Source organism: Malus sylvestris, chromosome 6 (genome assembly GCF_916048215.2).
Source record: "Malus sylvestris chromosome 6, drMalSylv7.2, whole genome shotgun sequence".
Lineage (NCBI taxonomy): Eukaryota > Viridiplantae > Streptophyta > Magnoliopsida > Rosales > Rosaceae > Malus > Malus sylvestris.
In genome coordinates this window covers 14,874,184-14,896,798 of record NC_062265.1, presented here as the reverse complement: position 1 = coordinate 14,896,798, position 22,615 = coordinate 14,874,184, and positions in this window count along the sequence as shown.

Here is a 22,615-nt window from a genome sequence, read left to right as displayed (position 1 = left end):
TTTTCACTTACTTGAACCACCTCTTTGTTCAAAATCCTTCTCCTTGTTGTACAAAGTTCTTTTAAAAACTTAGCATACCTCGGGACTTGCTTAATCGCATCAAGGAGCGGGATATTGACTTGAACTTTCCGAAAGGTCTCTAGAATGTCCTTCTCGGCTTCTTCCTTCTTTGCTTGCCTAAACCTGCCAGGAAAGGGCACATTTAGTGGAATAGAACTAGAAAAAGTCGAATTTGGACTTACCTTGGTGGTTGGGGATGGTTTAGGAGGACTAGGTGGTGGCGGCAAGGTTTGGTCATCCTTGGTCGTGGGCTTTGCTCCCTGTGCTTCCTCTTTCAGCAACTTGTCCTCCTCGTCTTGACTTGATTTGGATGTATTTGAGTCCGCTCCAACCTGTTTACCACTTCTCAACATGATGGCCTTAGCGGTTTCAAATCCTCCCTTCGGGTTCACAACGGTTGAACTAGGCAATCTGCCTTGCTCTCTAATTTGCCCCATAAACTCGGCAATTTGACCCATTTGCTTCTCCAAATTATCCACCCGTTTGTCTTGGATTTGTCTCTCCTTATTTTGAGTTTGTACTTCCTGCGTTAAAGTAGTAAGTAACTTAACAACTTGATCATTATCCGAAGACATACCTGAGTTTGTTGGGGCAGATTGCACTTGGTTTTGATTGGGGATGAATGGCTTTGTATAAAAACCCGGTGGTTGCTGCCTAAATCCTCCTTGTTGTTGGGTTTGTTGAGGATCCCGCCATTTGAAATTTGGATGGTCTCTCCACCCCGGATTGTAGGAATTAGAGTATGGATCATGGCGGGGTTGATTTTGGTTCCCAAAACCCATGACATTGGCAGATTCCCAACCCCCATTCTCAATCAACTGAGGGCATTGATCGTTGGCATGTCCTTGCATAGAGCACACGCCACACACACTTGGTCCATGAATCTTCATTCCCTCGGCCAACTGAGAAACAATAGAAGTAAGGTTAGCTAATTGGGATTGAATTTCGGGCATAGAACTTACCTCATTCACTTGTGCTCGTGGGGGGTCTCTTTGTCCAACACCTTCGTATTGTTGTGCATTATGTGCTCGGTTGGCAATTAGAACTTTTGCAGCCCCCGGAGTTTTATCCACCAACGCACCTCCCGCCGAGGCATCAAGCATTTGGCGTTCCATGGGAAGGAGTCCTTCGTAGAAGTATTGAATGAGTAGCTCCTCCTTCATTTGATGCTGTGGACAAGAAGCAACAAGTGATTTAAAACGTTCATAATAAGAAGGAAACGATTCACCTTGATTTTGTTGGATGCCACTAATCCGTTTCCTCAAGAGAATGACTCTTGAAGTTGGGAAAAACTTCTCCAAGAAAGCTCTTTTCATACTATCCCAAGATGTAACCGTTCCGGGTGCTAACTCGTAAAGCCAATCCTTCGCCTTTTCCACAAGTGAGAATGGAAAAGCCTTCATCATCAGAATGTTCCCGTCGACATTTATGGGTGTCATGCTCGAACAAACAACCTCAAACTCCTTGAGATGCTTGTTGGGATCTTCCATGGAAAGCCCATGGTATTTCGGAATGTGGTGCAACAAGCTTGACTTCAACTCGAATTCATCGGTCTTGCCTTGGGCAGCTACGGGGTATTGAATGCATAATGGTGCGGCATTGGTCAACCCCGAGGCCGAAAGCTCTTTAATGGTCCGATTGTCCGCTGCCAAAACTTCTTCTTCCACTTCTTCAAACTCAGATTCGGCCTCTGAACTTGAACTAGGTTCACTAGGTTCGGGATGCCTCCTCTGTCTTCTCAAATCATGTTCAAAATCGTCGTTAAAGTCCAAGATATTTGCATGCACAGTTTGAGAACTCCGCGTCATGCACTAGTACCTAAACCAAGAAAACAAAACAACATCAGAAAACTAAGTAAATTATACTAAAACACACGGCAAAAACACAAGGGATTAGCAATTTTGCTAATCCCTGGCAACGGCGCCAAAATTTGATGTGAATTTTGTTGACACACAAATTAAACCCTATGGATGACAATTGTAGTATATGAGCAAATAGGGATCGTTCTAACCGGGGATTAACTAGGGATGCTAATCAATGTAAAACTGACTCGAGAACATAAAAACATAATGTAGAACACTAAACTAGACTTAATTAATGCAAAACTAGGGTTTAAAACACCTAAACAAACTAAAAACTCAAAACAGCAACTAAAAGGCTCAAAACTGCCTTAAAACCACTTTCTGGGCAGTTTTGAGTACCTAACACTAGTTTGGACGAATTTGGACTATGACTTGACTCAAAACACTTAAAGACACAACTAAATGGATTTCTAACTAATCTAACACTTTAAAATAAATGGGGGAATGATTTTGACGAAATTAAAACTTTAAAACTCAAACTTTAAAAACAAATGTAAAGCAAAACAGATTGTGATTAAATAGAATGGTGAGAAACTAGTTAGAGGGTTCCTTATCCACACATGAACATATGCATATAATTTGATTCCCAGTTATGACTTCAACAAACAATGAATGACAATGCTCCAAGTTAATTAGGTTCGCTTAAATTAACTTTCAGATTTCCCTAGATTCATTGGATTGAATGGGATACGCATTACAACCAAATTATTCCTCATCAAAGCCCCTAACTATGGAATACGCATGATAGAGACATTCAACAAAGATCATTAAGTTCAACGGAAATCATAAACATCGACTAGGCATTCATAACTATGGAATACGCATGTTAATCCAACCTAGGGTTTACTTAAACACAATCGTGACTAGCGATCTTTACTACTCATGAATATAAGTTCATAACGATTAGGTGAAATTCCCTTATATCCTAGCATCAAGTTTAGGCATGCAAATTAAGTGTCGACCCTCAACCCACATACATAAACAAGTTCTTAATCAAAACAGAAAAGTAAACCACATCCAAAGTTCATGAATTCATAACTGGAGTAAATCAAATCATAACCAACATATGTCCATGGCTTCAAATTCGCCTCTAACTAAAAAGAAATTAGTTCCACATGTTTAACATAATTGAAAAGCAAGTTAAATTAAACATGAAAACAGAAACAAGAGAAGAAAGAACTCCAAACACTCCAGTAATGGCAGATTGCATGTGCAAGGTTTCTCCCTCCTTTGGACTGCACGGCACTACTCCTTTTCTCCTTCAATGGTGGCTGCACAAGGTGGTGATGGTGGTGGGAAGGCACGGCAAGGGTGAATTGTGGCAGAAATATGGGAGTTTGGGGGTGGAAGGTTGCGGCAAGGAGAGAACTAGGGTTTTTGGCGTGAATGAATGATATGGGGGGTGGTCGTTCGGCCAAAAGGTTTAACAAGTATATATAGGCACCCAAAAACCCTAGTAAATCAGGTTAGGGTTTTTTAGAAGCCCAAATCCATCATAAATTAGGTTAAACAATCAGATTTTTAATGGGAATGAGGCCTAGGGTGCGGCTGGTTTGCTAGGGTTTAATATGAGCCTTCTAGAATGCCTTGCAAGGCAAGGCAATAAAAGATTCTAGAACCCTAGGTGCGGCAAAGGCTTAGAAGTCAGAACTATGCAATGGGCTAGGGTTTAGGTGCGGCATTAAGTGAGGATCCAAGATGAATTGGGCTAGGAAGGTGCGGCCTTGTCCAAGAGGTAAGGATGGGTCATCTAAAAGCCCAAAGCCAAGAATAGAAACTCTCACAAATGGAAACCTCCGAGAATAGAAACTTCCAACTTTAGAAACTTTGGTTTCTAATTCTGAATTCTTTGTTCTTCACTTTCATTTCTTCATTTCTTAAGCTCCCTTGACCTTCAAACTCGTCCATTCCTTGTGCTCTAAGCATGTACTTTTCAATCCAAGCTCACTTTTGCTTTAAAATGCTCCATTCCGCCATCTTTTATGTATTATGCCCCTTTGAACCTGAAAACACATGAAAGTAGCTCAAAAGACTACTTTAACGAAGAAAACATAACGAAAATGCATAAGAACTAGCTAACTAAGGCGCATAAATATGCTCCTATCAAACCCTAATGAAGAAAAGGCTATAAAGTCATATTTATACCTACCTTCATTTGAGTGGCAAACTTGTAATAAATCCAAAACTCACTCCTTTATCAATATGGCCGGCCATAGGGTGTTATTGGGCTGTTTGGGCCTTTCTGAATATTTAGTCATTAAGTTGTCATACAACTTAAGTCAATGGGCTTGACGTTTGAAGCCCATTGGGCCTTAAGGCCCAAAACTAACCTGAGGTCTTTAACGAACTTTATTCGTTTGATTAATTAACATATTAATTAATCCTTGCCATAAATAATTAAACCATTTAATTATCCTTACTCATCTCCGTTGTTTCTTCAATCTCTACCTTACACGGTGTACGACCCATTAGGTTCCTTTTGCGAGGCAGTGAGCGATTAGAACTCTTTCAAATCGATTGTGAGTTGAAACTTACTTTCAATTCTCCCTTTAGTGATTATACACGTTTAGGGCTTCCACAAACCATGAGTGACACCTAGAAGTATGTCATGGTTACCCAAGCTAATCAAACGAGGTGGAAAACCTATTCAGTTTAGGATTACAATGCAATACGGTCTTTAGATCGCATGAATCTAACTTCTTTAGGATGTGTCTACGAAAGAATGGTCTCATGAATCTAACTTCTTTAGATATCATTCTCCCAATTACATATTCCTTGGACTTATCGTTTAAGCATATAACATTTATATGAGACGGCTTAAAACAATAATCTTTGCCCTTGATATTAAACTAGATTAGTTTAACATGTGAAATGTCCGTAAAGTATCATCATATGATTGGTTTTAGGGCACATTTCCAACATGCTTTTCTATGCTTCATCTTTTTCAAAGCTACATCTGGGCCCACGAGTAGGGTGAAATTCTCCATATCCTCTCGTGTGACTTCCTACATCGCCCAGGGTAATGGATCATCTATGCCTTATATGTGCATGTCCACCTTTTCCTAACACGAGGCCTTTTGGGAGCTTACTGACTTCAGGTTCCATCGGAACTCCGAAGTTAAGCGAGTTTGGGCGAGAGCAATCCCAGGACGGGTGACCCCCTGGGAAGTTCTGGTGTGAGTTCCTAGAATCAAAATCGTGAGGGCGTGGTTGGTGTGACATCCCATATCACCCAAGGTAGTGAGCTCGGGATGTGGACAATATCGTGCTACAGCGGAGTCGAGCCCGGGATGTGGTAGGGTCTCGGGTAAGGATGTGACAGTTTGGTATCAAAGAAAATCCATGGCCGGAAGTGTGCCGATGAGGATGCCAGGCCCCTAAGGGGGGTGGATTGTAACATCTCACATCGCCCAAGGGAGTGGATCCTCTAAGCCTTATATGTATATTCCCATCTCTACCTAGCACGAGGCCTTTTGGGAGCTCATTGGCTTCAGGTTCCATCGGAACTCCAAAGTTAAGTGAGTTCGCACGAAAGCATTCCCAGGATGGGTGACCCACTAGGTAGTTCTCGTGTGAGTTCCCAGAAACAAAAACCGTGAGGGTGTGGTTGGGGCCCAAAACGGACAATATCGTGCCACGGTGGAGTCGAGCCTGGGATGTGGTGGGGTGCTGTGTGGGGATATGACAATTGGGGCCCAAAGTGGACAATATCGTGCTATGACGGAGTCGAGCCGGGGATGTGGTGGGGGCCTAGGTCAGGATGTGACATCTCGGGCCTGAAAGATAACTGTGACTTGCCACCAATTGTCCCTCTTTAAAAAAAAAAAAAGAAATTAAAAAATCTATACCCTTTAAAATTGCATATTTCTTATGGGGCATTTTGATCCAAGTCCAAAATGCTTGAGCTGTTTTCAATGGCATAGCCAGAAAAACCTTAAAGTAGGGTCAACTTTAAGTAAATATAAAATTAAAAGACAATAAGAAAAATTCATATAAAAATAACAATCCTTAGTTGTCACATCTCGGCCCGGGCCCCTACCACATCCCAGGCTCAACTCTGCCGTGGCACAATATTGTTCACTTTGGGCCCCGACCACGCCCTCACGGTTTTGTTTATGGGAACTCACACGAGAACTTCCCAGTGGGTCACCTATCATTGGATTGCTCTTGTGCGAACTCGCTTAACTTTAGAGTTCCGATGGAATCCGAAGCCAGTGAGCTCCAAAAAAGCCTCGTGCTAGGTAGAGATGAGAATATACATATAAGACTTACATGATCCATTCCCCTGTGTGATGTGGGATATTACCATCCACCCCCTTAGGGGTCCGACGTCCTCGTTGGCACACTCCCAGCCAGGGATTGCCTTTGATACCAAATTGTCACATCCCGGCACGGGCCCCCACCACATCCCATGCTCGACTCCGCCATAGCAAGATATTGTCCGCTTTGGGCCCCGACCACGTCCCCACCGTTTTGTTTCTGGGAACTCACACGAGAACTTCTCAGTGGGTTACCCATCATGGGATTGCTCTCGCGTAAACTTTCTTTACTTCGGAGTTTCGATGAAACCCGAAGCCAGTGAGCTCCCAAAAGGCCTCGTGCTAGGTAGAGATGAGAATATACATATAACGCTTACATGATCCACTCCCTTGTGCGATGTTGGATGTTAATTAGTCGTGGGAAGTTCTGAGAAGTTGATTTCCCTACAATTACGTTTTGGAGCACCATTATTTGATCTCTCTCTTGCATTGAAGATGACAATTGGGTTGTGGCCTTTCTTTTAAATTCTCTCTCCATAACTCTATGTATTACAATATTTTTTTGAAAAAAATAATTCTCACCAATAAACAACAAAATCACAAAGAAAATTGTATACTATGAGTTAAAAATTACCTAATTGATTTATTGATTCTGAAAAGAATTCCGAAGATGAACCAGTCAAGGATTGATGTCTTGGGTGATGTCAAATATTCTAACACAAATTAAACCATATTATGATAGTTGTAGTATATGAAAGTAGGGATCGTTCTAGGCTGGGGATTAACTAGGGATGTTAATCAACTCAAATTAGACTCAATTATACTTAACTAGACTTAAAAACACTAAACTAGACACTAAAAACTCAAAACACACTAAACAAACTCTAAACATCACAATACTAGCAAACATACTCAAAACAAACTCTAGGAAATTATTTGGACGAAATTAAGACTAGTAAGACTCAAAATACTAAATTGGATAGATTTGAACACGTTTCTAACTAATCTAACACACTTAATTAAAGGGGGAATTGTTTTGGACGAAATTAACTAAACTAAACAGATTGCAAAACAAAGTAAATTAGGTATGAAATTAGGTGATTTGAATGGTGAAAAACTAGCTAGAGGGTCCTTCTCCACACATGAAACATATGCATACAAATTCATTTCCAGTATTGTTTCTTTAAACCATGAATGACAATGCCCCAAATTAATTGTGAATGCACTAATTAACTTTCAAATTTTCCTAAGTTCATTGAATTGGATGGACAGCGCATCACAACCAAATTATTCTTCTCAAGTTCCCTATATGAACAACATGATAGAGATACATATCAAATATCATTAAGTTCTATGAAAATCATAAGAATTGACAAGGCATTCGTAACTATGAACTGCATGATACTCCTGCCAAAAATTTACTTAACACGATTATCACTAGCAATCTCCACTACTCATAATTATAAGTTCATAAGAATAAGTTCTCAATAATGCAGATAAGTAAATCACATTCATGTTTTACGAAACAATAACTGAAGGTAATCAATTCATATAAAACATATGTTCATGGCTTCGAATTGATCTCTAACTAAAAAGGAATTAGCTCCTCATGTTCATAATAATTGAAAAGCAAAGTAAAACAAACATGGAAACGAAACGAGGGAAGAAAGAACTTTGAAAGTCTCCAATGGTTGCAGGTGGCTTGCGGCACAACCCTCATTTTCTCCAATGCAAGCCATAACAATGTCTTCTCTCCTCCAAGACTACGGCACAAGGTATGAGTCTCTAATTTAGGCTCTTATGTGTGTGGTTTGTAGTGTAAAAATATATGGGGGTGGTGTTGAATTATGTGGCAGAAATATATATTTATAGAGCTAGGGTTTGTGGCATCAATTCCTTGGAAAACAAGGTCAGGGCACGGCCCAATCCAAGAGGGAAAATGATTAGGGTTTTGGCAGATTTTTGGGCCTCTAGAAGAGGGAAGAGGCGCCACCTTTCTAGGGGTTCTAGAAAGGTGGTGCAGCACTCATTTAGGCCAGATAAGGGCTTTTAGAAAGGATGTGCTATGACAAGTTTCTAGAAGGAAAGGAATAAGGTGAGGATAAGATAAGGTAAGGTTTTGGATAATGTTTCTGGAAAATGTTCCATGTTTCTTGCTCTTTCCTAATCTTCTTTGTCTTGAATTTGTTTCTCCAGATTTGTAGCATGTTCCTAGCCTCATTTGATCTTCAAAAACGTCCATTCCTTATGCTCCACATGCATGCAATCCATTCGAGCCCAAAATTGCTCTAAAATGGTCCAAAATGCATTTTCTTGCCAACTTTGCCAATTAGACCTACAAACACACGAAAATAGCTTAAATCACTATAATAAATGGAAATTAACTAAGTAAATGCAAGGAAACAAGCTAATAAAGTCGTATAAATATGCTCCTATCAAATTCCTCAACACTTAGCTTTCGCTAGTCCTTGACCAAAACAAAGAAAATAAAACACAACCTAAACCTTCCAACGATTACCCCAAGGATTTCCAATGGAACATGACATGCTAAAAATCACCACTCACATAGATTTTATCCATCCCTACCCTCGAGCGCATGCTTAATCACAGTCACCATTCACTAGCTCGCATTTAATCAAGTAAACAATGTTTTGAATGTAGTAACATGCCTTAGAGAATTCCTTCAATTCCTCACTGGATATACTCTCTATTTTCACACAGATTTTCTAACCACACTCCCTATACTAGGTATATGTGAGAAGATTGATGTAAACATGTAGACTAGCCACTCACATATGTTTTAAACAAAGAAGGCAATTTCTGGAGTTATTAATACATGTATATATATGATCTCATGAATTGAATGCCACTACTTAGAAGCGAGAACCAGGGATTCCATATGCTCGTACAAATTTCAAAGTCCACTGATTAAAAATCACAACAACCAAGATAGAAGTCAAATGGTTGTAATGGGGCTAAGGGTATTGGCTAACAAAGAAAGGTTAAGGATAAACAAAGGTTCTTAAAGCAATAGTAAGCAAAGTAATGAAATTGACACTTAGAATTCCACTTTTGAATGCATCAACTAATTTTAAACACAAGGGAGATTTACATAACACTTAGGGCCAGATTCAAACTTTTGGACCCTTTCTTCAACACCCAATACTTGTGTGTTCATTCTCCCTTTAATTCATGCTCCACTATACGTTAAGAACAAGGGTATGGATGGTCCTATTCTAGGCTAGGTAGGGATAATGTGGCTAACAAAGAAAATAGGCTAGATAAGCCTCAAAGGGGTTAAACCTACAAAACATATGCATGAGATTAAGGCTTTTTGGCTGTGGTGGTAACTACCAAACAACTCCATCTTGTTATATGTTATGCACTCAATTTTAAGCTTTGAATGAAGCAGGCATGAGTTCTAGTATTTGGAACTATAATGATGACAACACATTCTAAGTAGCAACCAAGCATAGAAATAATGAGATCATGCAACGACTTTAGAAACAACAAATCACAGATGAATAACTCTCCAAACAAAGTTTAGGCTCAAGTCTCTCAAGGTTGTAGCGTTAGTTTGAGTTCCTTCCTTCAAGCATGTTACAGAAACTGATTTTTTTCCCTTGTGATTACATGTGAATTCGTAAACGACAACTACATCTAAGCATAAACCAAAAGCATATCAAACTTCCATCCATGTTTGTAACTTTCGTTAACAGTCATGCAATTAAAAACCAAATCCTCATCATTGTGTTGGAAGGTACCCTAAGACATAAACAAACACACAAAAACAACTCTAAAACAACTCTTTTTGGGTTTTTCAAAACTTTTTCTATTTTTTTCAAATTTTCGTACTTTTCTTTCAAAACACATTAAAACACTTCAAAACACACTAAAAACACTTAGAAACAGTGAAAAACAACTCTAGTGGTGCTAGGTGGTAAAATCGCACGAAAATGATGCAAAAACTGCTTGATTACCCCCCCCACACTTAAACCAAACATTGTCCTCAATGTTTCAAACATAACTCACATGCAAACAATCAAAACAACTAACAAACACGACAATCATGGCAAAGTAAAAGCAATAAAGAGAAGGGTTTAGGAACACAAATTTGGTTGCTGAAGCTAGAATTCCATCAAGCCCTTATTTGAACACATGGGTTGCCTCCCAAGAAGCGCTTGCTTTAAAGTCTTCGAGCCTGACGATACCTCCATTTAAGCTTTAAAAGGGCCAACGGCATGGAAGGGTATGTCCTCCATGACATGCTCCTCAAAAGTCTCGTAGTAGGGCTTCAAACGGTGTCCATTGACTTTGAATTCATGTCCCGTCTTCAAACTTTGAATTTGGATGGCACCATAAGGAGAAACATTAGTAACAACAAAAGGCCCAATCTATTTAGAACGTAACTTACCCGGAAACAAATGAAGGCGAGAATTGAAGAGAACAATTTCTGCCCTATAGAGAATGCTTTGCCATGAATCATCTTGTCATGGGCTGCCTTTGTTTTCTCCTTGTAAATGTGAGCGTTTTCATACACCTCATTCCGAATCTCTTCAAGCTCATTCAATTGAAGCTTCCTGTGAATTCCAGGGCATCAATGTCCATATTGAATGCCTTGACTGCCCAATGTGCACAATGCTCCAACTCCACGGGAAGATGGCATGGTTTCCCATAGATGAGCCAAAATGGTGACATTCTAATTGGTGTTTTGTAGGCTGTATGATACGCCCACAATGCATCATTGCAAGCTCTAGTCCTACCAAGTTGGTCTAATCGTCTTCTCCAAAATCTGTTTGATTTCTCTATTAGAAACCTCGGCTTGCCCACTTGTTTGAGGATGATAAGGTGTTGAAACCTTATGCGTGACATTGTACTTCTTGAGCAGCGCCTCAATGGTTCGATTACAAAAATGGGAACCCCCATCACTTATAAGTACTCTTCGCATTCCAAACCTTGCAAATATGTTAGTTTTAACAAAATCTGCAACCACTTTAGAATCATTAGTATGGGTGGCTTTTGCCTCCACCCATTTCAACACATAATCCACATCAAGCAAAATATAAAGGAAACCATGTGAGGAAGGAAAATGACCCATGAAATCAATACCCCAGACATCAAAGATTTCGACAGAGTAGATAGGATTCTGTGGCATTTTATCTTTTGCACTTATATTGCCCGTTCTTTGACAACGATCACAAGTCATACAAAAAGTTCTAGTATCCTTAAAGATAGTAGGCCAATAAAATCCACATTCTAAAACCTTAAGTGATGTGAGTTGTGTGCCAAAATGACCACCACATACATAAGTGTGACTGAGAGTTAAAATTGAATAAAACTCATAATCATTCGCACACCTACGTAGAATCTAATCAGGGTAATATTTACACATATAAGGGTCATCCCAAACATAAAACTGTGCATTCTTTTTAAGTTTATCACGTTGGTGCTTGTTTAGGGTGCTTGGAACTTGTTTAGTCACTAAATAATTCACCAAATCAGCATACAATGGCTGACTTACCTTAATGGATAGCAACTGCTCGTCTGGGGATGCTTCTGGAATAGGTAATGGGTCCTTATCATGCACCAAACGACTCAAGTGGTTAGCCACCACGTTTTCACTTCTATTCTTGTCTCGGATTTCCACGTCAAACTCTTGGAGAAGTAACATCCAGCGAATAAGCCTTAGCTTGGCTTCCCTTTTCGTGAGCAAATACTTCAAAGTTGCATGATCAGTGTAAATTATAACTTTAGTTCCAAGTAAATAAGAACGAAACTTATCTAAAGCAAATACAACAACAAGAAGTTCTTTTTCAGTGGTGGAGTAATTCAATTATGCATCATTCAAGGTCCAGGATGCATAATAGATGACGTGTGGCTTATTGTCTTTCCTTTGTCCCAAAACAGCCCCTAATGCATAATCTAAAACATCGCACATAAGCTCGGAAAGAAGGCTCCTATTTGGTGAGACTATGATGGGGGCCAAAGTTAGCATCTTTTTAAGGTGATTAAACACCTTCTCACACTCATCATCGAACTTGAATGGCACATTCTTTTGTAGGAGTCGGCATAGAGGTCGGGAAATCTTTGAAAAATCTTTGATGAATCGCCTATAAAATCCTGCATGTCCAAGAAAAGAACGAACCTCACTCACCGAAGTGGGAGAGGGTAAGTATCGTACAAGATCTATTTTTTATTTATCAACCTCAATTCCTTTTGCTAAAACTATGTGACCTAAAACTATGCCTTGTTTTACCATAAAGTGACATTTTTCTCAATTCAAAACAAGGTTAGTTTCGATGCATCATTTCAAGATTAATGTGAGATTATCTAAACAACCATCAAACGAATCACCAAAGACACTAAAATCATCAATGAAAACTTTAATGATCTTCTCAACAAAATCTGAAAAGATACTTACCATGCATCTTTGAAACGTGGCTAGTGCATTATATAAACCGAATGGCATTCGATGATAAGCACAAGTACCAAATGGACAAGTAAAAGTAGTTTTTTCTTGATCATCTAGCGCTATAACAATCTGATTATATCCCGAATAACCATCAAGAAAGCAATAAAAAGAATGACCAGCTAACCTTTCAAGCATTTGATCAATGAACGGCAAGGGGAAGTGATATTTCCTTGTGGTGGCGTTGAGCTTCCTATAGTCAGTACAAACTCTCCAACATGTTTGGATCTAAATGGGTACAAGTTCATTCTCTACATTCTTCACCATGGTGACTCTGAAGGATTATTTTGTGAAAACATGTTCATTTGAATAACATCTATAGCATGCATTTAACAATTAAAAGGCGGAATCATGCTTGCATGCATTCAAAAACAAAACATTACCCATGAAATTCAAAGCCTAGTAGATTGGTGAACCAAGACTCAACTCAAATCAAAGTGAGTTGAGAAATATATACCTTTGTAGATTCCTCTTTGCATAAGCAAAGGCTAATCACCCAAAGAGGAGGGCCTTCATTCCTTGCTTCTTATATCCATGGATTTGGATGGAAGAATATGGTTCTCCAAGTTCCCAAAATTGAGAACCTCTAAGTCTCCACACCAAGGTTAGATTTAAGTAGAAATGAGTGACCTTGGAGGAGTGGGATTGCTAGATACACCCTCCAAGGGGGCCGGCCTCCTAGAGAGAAAAGGAGAGACATGTTCTCTCCAATTTTCTCCAAAAGAACCCTTTTTGAATTTTAGGCTATAAAGTTCTTTATATAGTCACTTCTTTAAATGACCTAAAGAACCAAAAACCCTAATTCAACACATATGGCCGGCCACATAAGGGATTTGGGCTTTTGGGCATTTGTGAATCTTTATTCATTAAATTGTCATACAACTTAAGTCAATGGGCTTGACGTTCGAAGCCCATTGGGCCTTAAGGTCCAAAACTATCCCGAGGTCTTTAACGAACTTATTCGTTTGATTAATTAACATATTAATTAATCCTTGCCATAAATAATTAAACCATTTAATTATTCTTACTCATCTCCATTGTTTCTTCAATCTCCACCTTACACGGTGTACGATCCATTAGGTTCCTTTTAGCGAGGTAGTGGGCAATTAAAACTCTTTCAAATCGATTATGAATTGAAACTTACTTTCAATTCTCCCTTTAGTGTTTATACACGTTTAGGGCTTCCACAAACCAAGAGTGACACCTAGCAGCATATCATGGTTACCCAAGCTAATCAGAAGAGGTAGAGAACCTATTCAGTTTAGGATTACAATTGCAATACGGTATTTCTCTAATGTGATTATATGATTACCTTGAATGTGATTTGGAACGACTTTCCTAAATCTCATTCATACTCTGGCCAGAGATTCTAAATCATATCATAGAGTATTCTCCCCCAAACGGTTTGAAGGTTAGAGATCCCTTGTTGCGCATTCACTTGCCTCCGTAGCTAAGTGGCTTAACCCCAATGATGCCGTGGACACCCGCGGATGGGGTGACTTTGACATAATCAAAGATCAAGGACTTAACCACAAGATAGCTGTGATGCCTCAGGTCAAAGGACTAATTTGCATTATCCCAACCATGAGTTCTCATGTGACATGAATATGAGAACTCTTCGTTGATCGTGTTCAGTGAACTCATTCTCTATTGAGCACCTACGTACTTGTCTTGATGTCACACACACCAATGACTTGAGACTAGTCACTCTCCCTAAGAGAATACACAGCACGTACTGATCTTAACGGACTGTCGATGCCCAATTGGCAATCCTATGATCAAGAACGTTTAGGATGTGTCTACGAAAGAATGGTCTCATGAATCTAACTTCTTTAGATCGCATTCTCCCAATCACATATTCCTTGGACTTATCGTTTAAGCATATAACATTTATATGAGACGGCTCAAACAATAATCTTTGCCCTTGATATTAAACTAGATTAGTTTAACATGTGAAATGTCCGTAAAGTATCATCATATGATTGGTTTTAGGGCACATTTCCAACAGACTCCAGATTTCTTGGGAACAACTTGAACCCGCGAAACCCAACAACTATCCGAAATTGGGTAGATGACTCCACAATCAAGAACCTTGATAATCTCCTTTTTCACAACTTCCATCATTAGAGGGTTGAGTCGGCGTTGAGTCTCTTGAGTTGGTTTAGCCCCCTCCTTTAGAAGTATGTGATGCATGCAAGTTGTAGGGCTAATTCCCTTAATGTCAGCCAATGTCCATCCAATAGTTGTTTTGTGCTCTTTCAACACCCAAATAAGTTTCTCCTCCTCCCTTGCCATAAGTGATGAAGAGACTATGACGGGCAACGTCTCGTTATCTCCCAAAAAGACATACATTAAATGATCCGGCAATGGTTTAAGCTCAAGGATGGGTGCCTGAATCACTGAAGGTAACAACTTGTTAGTAGATACAGGAATTGGAATTGGGATTGGAGGCTTACCAACATGTTGCGGCAATGACTCAAGGGCAGCAACCATCTCGGCATTTGTTGCAGGGATAGGCTCGGCCATATTAGATTTAAGCCTAATTCCTTGTGCAATGGTTTTTCAAGGGCATCCTCATTCAAGGAATCAAGATAATCTTGTGCCAAATAATCAAATACATCAATAGAGAAACAAGAATGACCATCTTTAGGATACCTTACAGTTTCATAAATATTAAAATCAATAATCTCGCCATCAAATTCCATTGTTAATGTCCCTTTGAACACATCTATCTTGGTGCAAGCTATTTTCATGAAGGGTCTTCCAAGTAGGATCGCCAAGGGTGTAGAATGGGTCGACTTTGAAGGAAAAATTTTGTCCTACCTAAGAACATGTGAGAATATTTGAACACATAGGCAAACTATTAACATATTAAAGTAGGCATGCATTCAAAAACAATTCTAAAACCCATGACTTTCAAAGCCTAGTGAATGGTGAACCATGAGACTCATCAACAACATTAAAGAGAAGGAAGGATTTAGAGAATCATTACCCTTGAAGCTCATCCTTGTTTACACAAGGGATTCACCCAAGTAAAGGGCCTTCAAGTCACCTCCTAGCTCCTTGGATCTTCCTTGTGAATTTCTTCCTTTTGATGCTGCTTTACTCCTTGAGGATGTGAGGAAAGGATCTCCAAAACACCAAAGATTTGGTGTCTCTAAGTCTCCACACCAAGGATGAGGTGTGAAGATGAAATGGATGACTTAGAGAAGAAAAGATTGCTAGCTATCTCTTCCCTAAGTGGCCAGCCTCTTTTAGAGAAAAAGAGAGAAAATGTTTCTCATCTTTGTCTCATGAAAACCCTAATGAGGTAAAAGTTATAAAGATGCTTTTACATCTCTTTTCTTAGGTGAGTGGAAAACTTGCAATTAAGCAAAACTTCCCATTTACCTCATTATGGCTGGCCATCTTAAGTGATTGGGCTATTTGCCATATTTGTTTTAGTTGTCATACAACAACTTAAACATAATGGACCTAGTGGACCAAACCCTTTTGGTCCCCGAAGCCCAAAACTAACTTAAAAGCCCAATACGAACCTTTCGTATAATTAATTAACTAATTAATTAACCTTGACCACATTTAATTAAACCATTTAATTGCTTATCCATTTCATTTATATTTCTTCACTTTCATCCTTACTCGGTGTACGATCCATTAGGTTCCAATTAGCGAGGCAGTAGGCGATTGTTACTCTTAACAATCGATTCTGAATTGAAACTTCATTTCAATTCTCCCTTTGATGAAGATTAGTGTTTGCTAATCTTCAAGGCTTCCACAAACCATGAGTGACACCTAGCAGCATGTCATGGCTACCCAAGCTAAATAGAATTGGTTGGAGAACCTATCCAGTTACAATTACAATGCAATACGGTCATTCTCTAATACAATACTCTTAATCACATTATTTGACTGATAGTTTGTTTCATGTCTACTATCCAATGTAATACTTTTCTATATGATTCAATTGAATATGATTTGGAACATACTTCCTAAGTCATATTCGTATGCTTTGGCCAAAGACATCCGAATCATATCTTAGAGTATTCTCCTTCCACCATGGAAGGTTAGAGATCCCTGGTTATGCATTCATATGCCTACATGACTAGATAGCTTGACCCCAACAATGCCGTGGACACTCTCGATGGAATGCCTTTGACATGATCAAAGATCAAGGAACTAACCATTAGACATCTATGATGCCTCAGGTCAAAGGACTACTTTGCATATTGCAACTAACGAGTTCTTACATGACATGTATGTTCGAACTCTCTTTTGATCGTTGTTCAGTGTACTCGATTACTCTTTCGAGCACCTATGTGTTTGTCTTAGTGTCCAACACTAAATGACTTGAGACTAGTCATACTCACTCTTGAGTTGACATAACACATACAAACCTTAGTGGATTGTCAATGCCCAATTGGCAATCCTATGACTAGGAACGTTTTAGGAATGAACATAAGAGAAATGTCTCTTTAATCTAATTTACTTATATCATTTATCTCTTAGATCAAATACATTCATTGGATTCCCTTATTGCTTAAACACATGATACAATAAATAGTGATTAACAATAAGCTTTGCCCTTTATGAAACATATAATAGTTTAATACAATAAGTATTCCAAAAGTTATTACATCAAATGAGTGGCTTTGTGGGCATACTTCCAACAATCTCCCACTTGCACTCAAAGCCACCTTCCCATGTATCTAATACCCATCTTTTCCATATGGCGGTCAAGTTGGATTTGAGACATTGACTTTGTCAGTGGATCTGTTTCGTTATCGGCTGAGGCATCCTTGAGGATGTTGACTTTCCCCTCGGCAGCATATCTTCTAATGATATTAAAGTGCATATCAAAATGCTTGTTCTTTTGATGAGCCCTGGGTTCCTTGGCTTGAGCTATCACCCCATTATTATCACAGTACAAATTTACAGGTAATGTAATGGTTGGAACCACACCAAGTTCAGTTATGAACTTCTTCATCCAGAACGCTTCTTTGTCGGCTTCAGCTGCAGCGACATATTCTGCCTCCATCGTGGAATCAGCAATTACATATTGTTTCTTGCTTTTCCAACTAACAACCCCACCATTTAGAGTGAATACATATCCGGAGTTGGAACTTCTATCATCGACGCCATATTGGAAATCTGCGTCTATATAGGCTTCCACTCGTAACTCTGTCGCTCCTCCATAAACGAGGAACATGTCCTTAGTTCTTCTCAAGTACTTAAGGACCGTCTTGACAGCTGCCCAGTGTTCTGATCCTGGGTTAGATTGATATCGACTAGTAATGCTCACAGCATATGCGATATCAGGCCTTGTGCATATCATGGCATACATGAGACTTCCTATGGCGGAAGCATAAGGAATAACACTCATTTGCCGTATCTCTTCAGGAGTCTTAGGTCCCATGGACTTAGAAAGATGAATTCCATGTCTTACAGGAAGAAAGCCTTTCTTAGATTGTTCCATCTGGAACCTACTTAGCACCTTATCTATGTACATAGATTGGGATGATCCAATTAATTTTCTAGATCTATCATGATAAAGCTTTATCCCAAGTACATAAGATGCATCTCCCACATCTTTCATGTGGAAGGTTTTGGACAACCACACTTTTACAGAAGAAAGTACTGCAGTGTCATTCCCGAATAGTAATATGTCATCTACATATAACACTAGAAATACAACTGCATCCCCAACGACCTTTTGATAAACACAATTATCGTCTTCATTTTGAGTAAAACCAAACGATTTGATTTCAGTATCAAAACGAATATTCCAGCTCCTGAAGGCTTGTTTAAGTCCATAAATGGACCTTTGAAGCTTGCATACCTTAGTCCTTTCAGACTTGGACACGAAACCTTCAGGTTAAGTCATATAGAGCTCTTCCTCTAGGTAGCCGTTCAGAAAGGTCGTCTTCACGTCCATTTTCCATATCTCATAATCATGGTACGCAGCCATAGCAAGCAAAATCCGAGTGGACTTAATCATGGCTACAGGAGAGAAGGTTTCTTCATAGTCAATCCCTTCTCGTTGCCTGTAACCCTTGGCTACTAGTCTAACCTTATAAGTCTCCATGTTCCCATCAACGCCTAGCTTCCTCTTGAAGACCCATTTGTTTCCAACAGGTACTATACCTTCTGGAGGGTCTACAAGAGTTCAGACCTGATTTTGATACATGGAATCCATCTCAGATTTCATGGCCTCTTGCCATCTCTTTGAGTCAATGTCGGACATTGGTTCAGTCTAGTCCCTAGGGTCCTCATTTGTGTCATTGTCACCTAGAAGGTGCAATTCCCCAAAGTCATTATCTAAGCCATACCTCTTAGGTGGCTTGCTAACCCTTTCAGATTTACGTGGAGCTAGGGGTTCAGGAACAGGGTTGTCAACTTGTCGAGTGCTTGTTTGTGGTTCATCATTAATCTCATTAATTTCCATCATTTTACTTATAGTTCCTTTGAGAACAAATTCGTCTTCTAGAAACTTAGCAGTTTTGGTGACAAAGACTTTTTGGTCGTCAGGATGGTAGAACTCATATCCCATAGTTTTTCTAGGATATCCCACAAAATAGAACCTAACTGATCTCGCTTCAAGCTTCTTGACATATCCTTTACAACCCCAAATCTTAATGTGATTAAGACTTGGCTTTCTTCCATGCCATATCTCATAGGGCGTCTGTGAAACTGACTTGGAAGGTACTCTATTAAGCAAGTAAGCTGATGTATATAGAGCTTATCCCCATAATGTTACTGGTAGATCGGCGGAACTCATCATAGAACGAACCATGTTCATCAAGGTTCGATTTCTCCTTTCAGAAACTCCATTAAGTTGTGGAATTCCCGATGCAGTCCACTGTGATATTATTCCACACTCTTTAAGATAATCTAGGAACTCGCTACATAGATACTCTCCCCCTCGATCTGATCTTAGGATCATTATCTGTTTCCCAGTTTCCTTCTCAACTTAATTCTTGAATTCTTTGAACCTTTTAAAGGATTTTGACTTGTACTTCATAAGATACACATAGCCAAACCGAGAGTGATCGTCGATGAATGTGATATAGTAGGAGAAGCCTCCTCTCGATGTAGTAGACATAGGTCCACATACGTCAGTGTGGATTAACTCTAGAATTGCAGTGGCACGCTCTCCTTTCCCAGTGAATGGAGGTTTGGTCATCTTCCCTTTTAAGCAACATTCATAAGTACCTATTTGGTCATTACCTAATGGGCGGAAATATCCGTCTTTCGACATCTTGCGAATCTTATCAAGGTTAACATGTCCAAGTTTAAGATGCCACATATTTTCTCGGTTAACTTCTTCTCTAGCCCTTTTGGGTTTTGAGGTATTCCCGCTTTCAATACAGTGCATCCCACTACTTGTCTCTAGGTGAAAAAGTCCCTCTATCATATTACCATGAGAGATAATACGACCGTTCAAGTATAAAGTGCAACTCATTTTGTCAAACAATATTGAGTGCCCATCTCGTAAAAGCTTAGAGATAGAAATCAAATTCTTTATACATGAAGGAAAATATAAACAATTTTGAAGTTCCAGGACTTCCCCAGAGGGTAATTTAAGCATGTAGGTGCCTATTGCTTTTGCAGAGATCTTAGTGCCATTCCCAACTCGCACAATCATCTCCCCATTGCGCAGTGTCCTGCTCCCTGTTAGTGCCTGCAACGAATTACAGATATGTTGACTCTTGAATCAAATATCCAGGAATTGGAGCTCACTGTAAAAGCACTGTCTATGACAAAAATAGTCCCTTTTAAAGTTCGTGTTATAAGGCTCGCAACGCGCACCATGTATTTCTTCTTCTAACGTTCATCCTTTCCACAATGAAAACATGTTCCTTTGGATTTTATTACCTTCTTCTTATGTAACCTTTTCCTTATGATTGCATTCTCACTCCCACTGTCCTTTTTGAAACCTTGTTCAAACTTATAGCATATGTCAATCATCTCGGTAAAAGTATGATCGAATCTATTCACTTTATAGTTTACAATAAACTTAGTGAAATCATCGGAGAAAGATGCAAGGAAAAAGTCTTGGGCCATTTTCCTATCGATGGAAGTTCCTAAACTCTCAAGATCTTGAAAGATCCTTTCCATCTTTTGTCCATGTTTATGAACTGATGTCCCCTTTGCCATTTTGGCATTCAATAGACTACAAACATTTGAGAATCGTACATTACTAGTCTCAATGTCATGCATCTTATGCAAACTTTCAACCATGGCACAAGAAGTGTCCATGTGCTTATGTAGCTTCATAAGCTCCTCACTAAGTGAAGTGAGGATTAAGCATTTAGCATGTAAGTCATCCTCATAGTGTCTATCATAATTTTGACACTCCTCCTTTGAAGCTAGTTTCATAGGAGGTACATGAGGAGGGGATTGCTTAAGCACATACAATATGTCTTTCACCTTTGAGACATTCTCAATGTGGCGATACCAAGCAAGGAAACGTTGGCCCCTAAGGCCCCTTTTGTCAAGTATAATGGTGGGTGTAATTTTAGGCATGTCGTTAACTACATAACATAATAGAAATCGTATTAGATTGTTGATTTTAAAACTACTTGATTGGGTCTTAAATCAAATAGTACCACCACACTATTTTTGGCAAATTCCACATCCCTCAATGGAATTCGAGAGTTATGTTGAACTCTTAGCGGGGTATGGGAGGCTCACCATTACCAAGCCCACCTCACGATGATACGATGTTGGTTAGCAAAAATAATGATGAGAGAATAACGCTTTAATCATTTACAACTCTTGTAATTACCCATCTAGTTTGGCCTCTAGAGAATGATTTCTCACAATGATATGATGTTGGCACCATTGCACTTAGTTAAGTTATTCCCACCATGCTAGTTTGTGTAGGGGTTCAAGAATAGCCTCACAATGATATGATGTCGGCCATCCTCGTTGCCTACCTCACCACATCATGTATGTACATATGGACTCCTCATGAATGTAAGCACATACTTTGAACTTCCCCATGATTGGGTGAAGCCGGTGTAGGAGTCACAAACGATTGGAGCCCACCATGGTGGAAGGCCTACGAAGAGATGTTCAAAGCATCTCTCGCTTATCAACTTAATATTCGTTTTTGTTGAGGGAGTAATGTTGGGCTACATCAATTTTATTTTAATACGAATTAGTAGTATATAATACTCCCACTATTTCTATGAAACAAGCGAGACTATATGGAACTACTAACGAATGCATTGCATCCTCATATGGACTATATAGTCATATTAGGTCTTAGGATGATTATGAACCGTTTGATTTGATCCAACACGAGCCTTGTGTTGGACCTTGGGTCTAATGTAGGTAGTTGTTGATTTTAGTTACACGTTTAATCTAATTAAACCATTATTTCCTATTGGGCATTGGACCCAACTATTCCAATTTGCATACAAATTAACAAATAGGAATACTTGAATAAAGAGAAGGACTTATGCCCTTTTACAAAACATTAGATGGACTTATGTCCATTTACAACAAATTTGAACTAATCAAATTACATTCAAATCTAAACTACTTAACCCAAGCATTCATAATGTAAAGCAGCCAATCACATAGCTCAATTATCGAGGCCTTTGGTTCATAATCACCCTTTTCTTAATCAATTATATTAACTAAGAAAGCAACTTAAACAATTGGTTTTCGGATTCATAGAATTGATTTAAATGGAACTAAGTGAAATGAAAATTCAATTCTCATTCAAGAGACAAAACCATTTTGTTCTCATCATCTTTTGGGCCAAAAAACAATGACCACAACTATTGGGCCATAAATTTTAAACAGAAACTTTTGGGGTCACTTTGTAAAAACACAAGAGTCCACAACTTCATGTAATTACAACTAGAACCCAAAAATTTCAACAATAATAAAAACTTCATTAAAGGAGAAAAACAATTTGTCCTTTAGCGTTTTTGGGCCTTAACGTAAAAACGCAA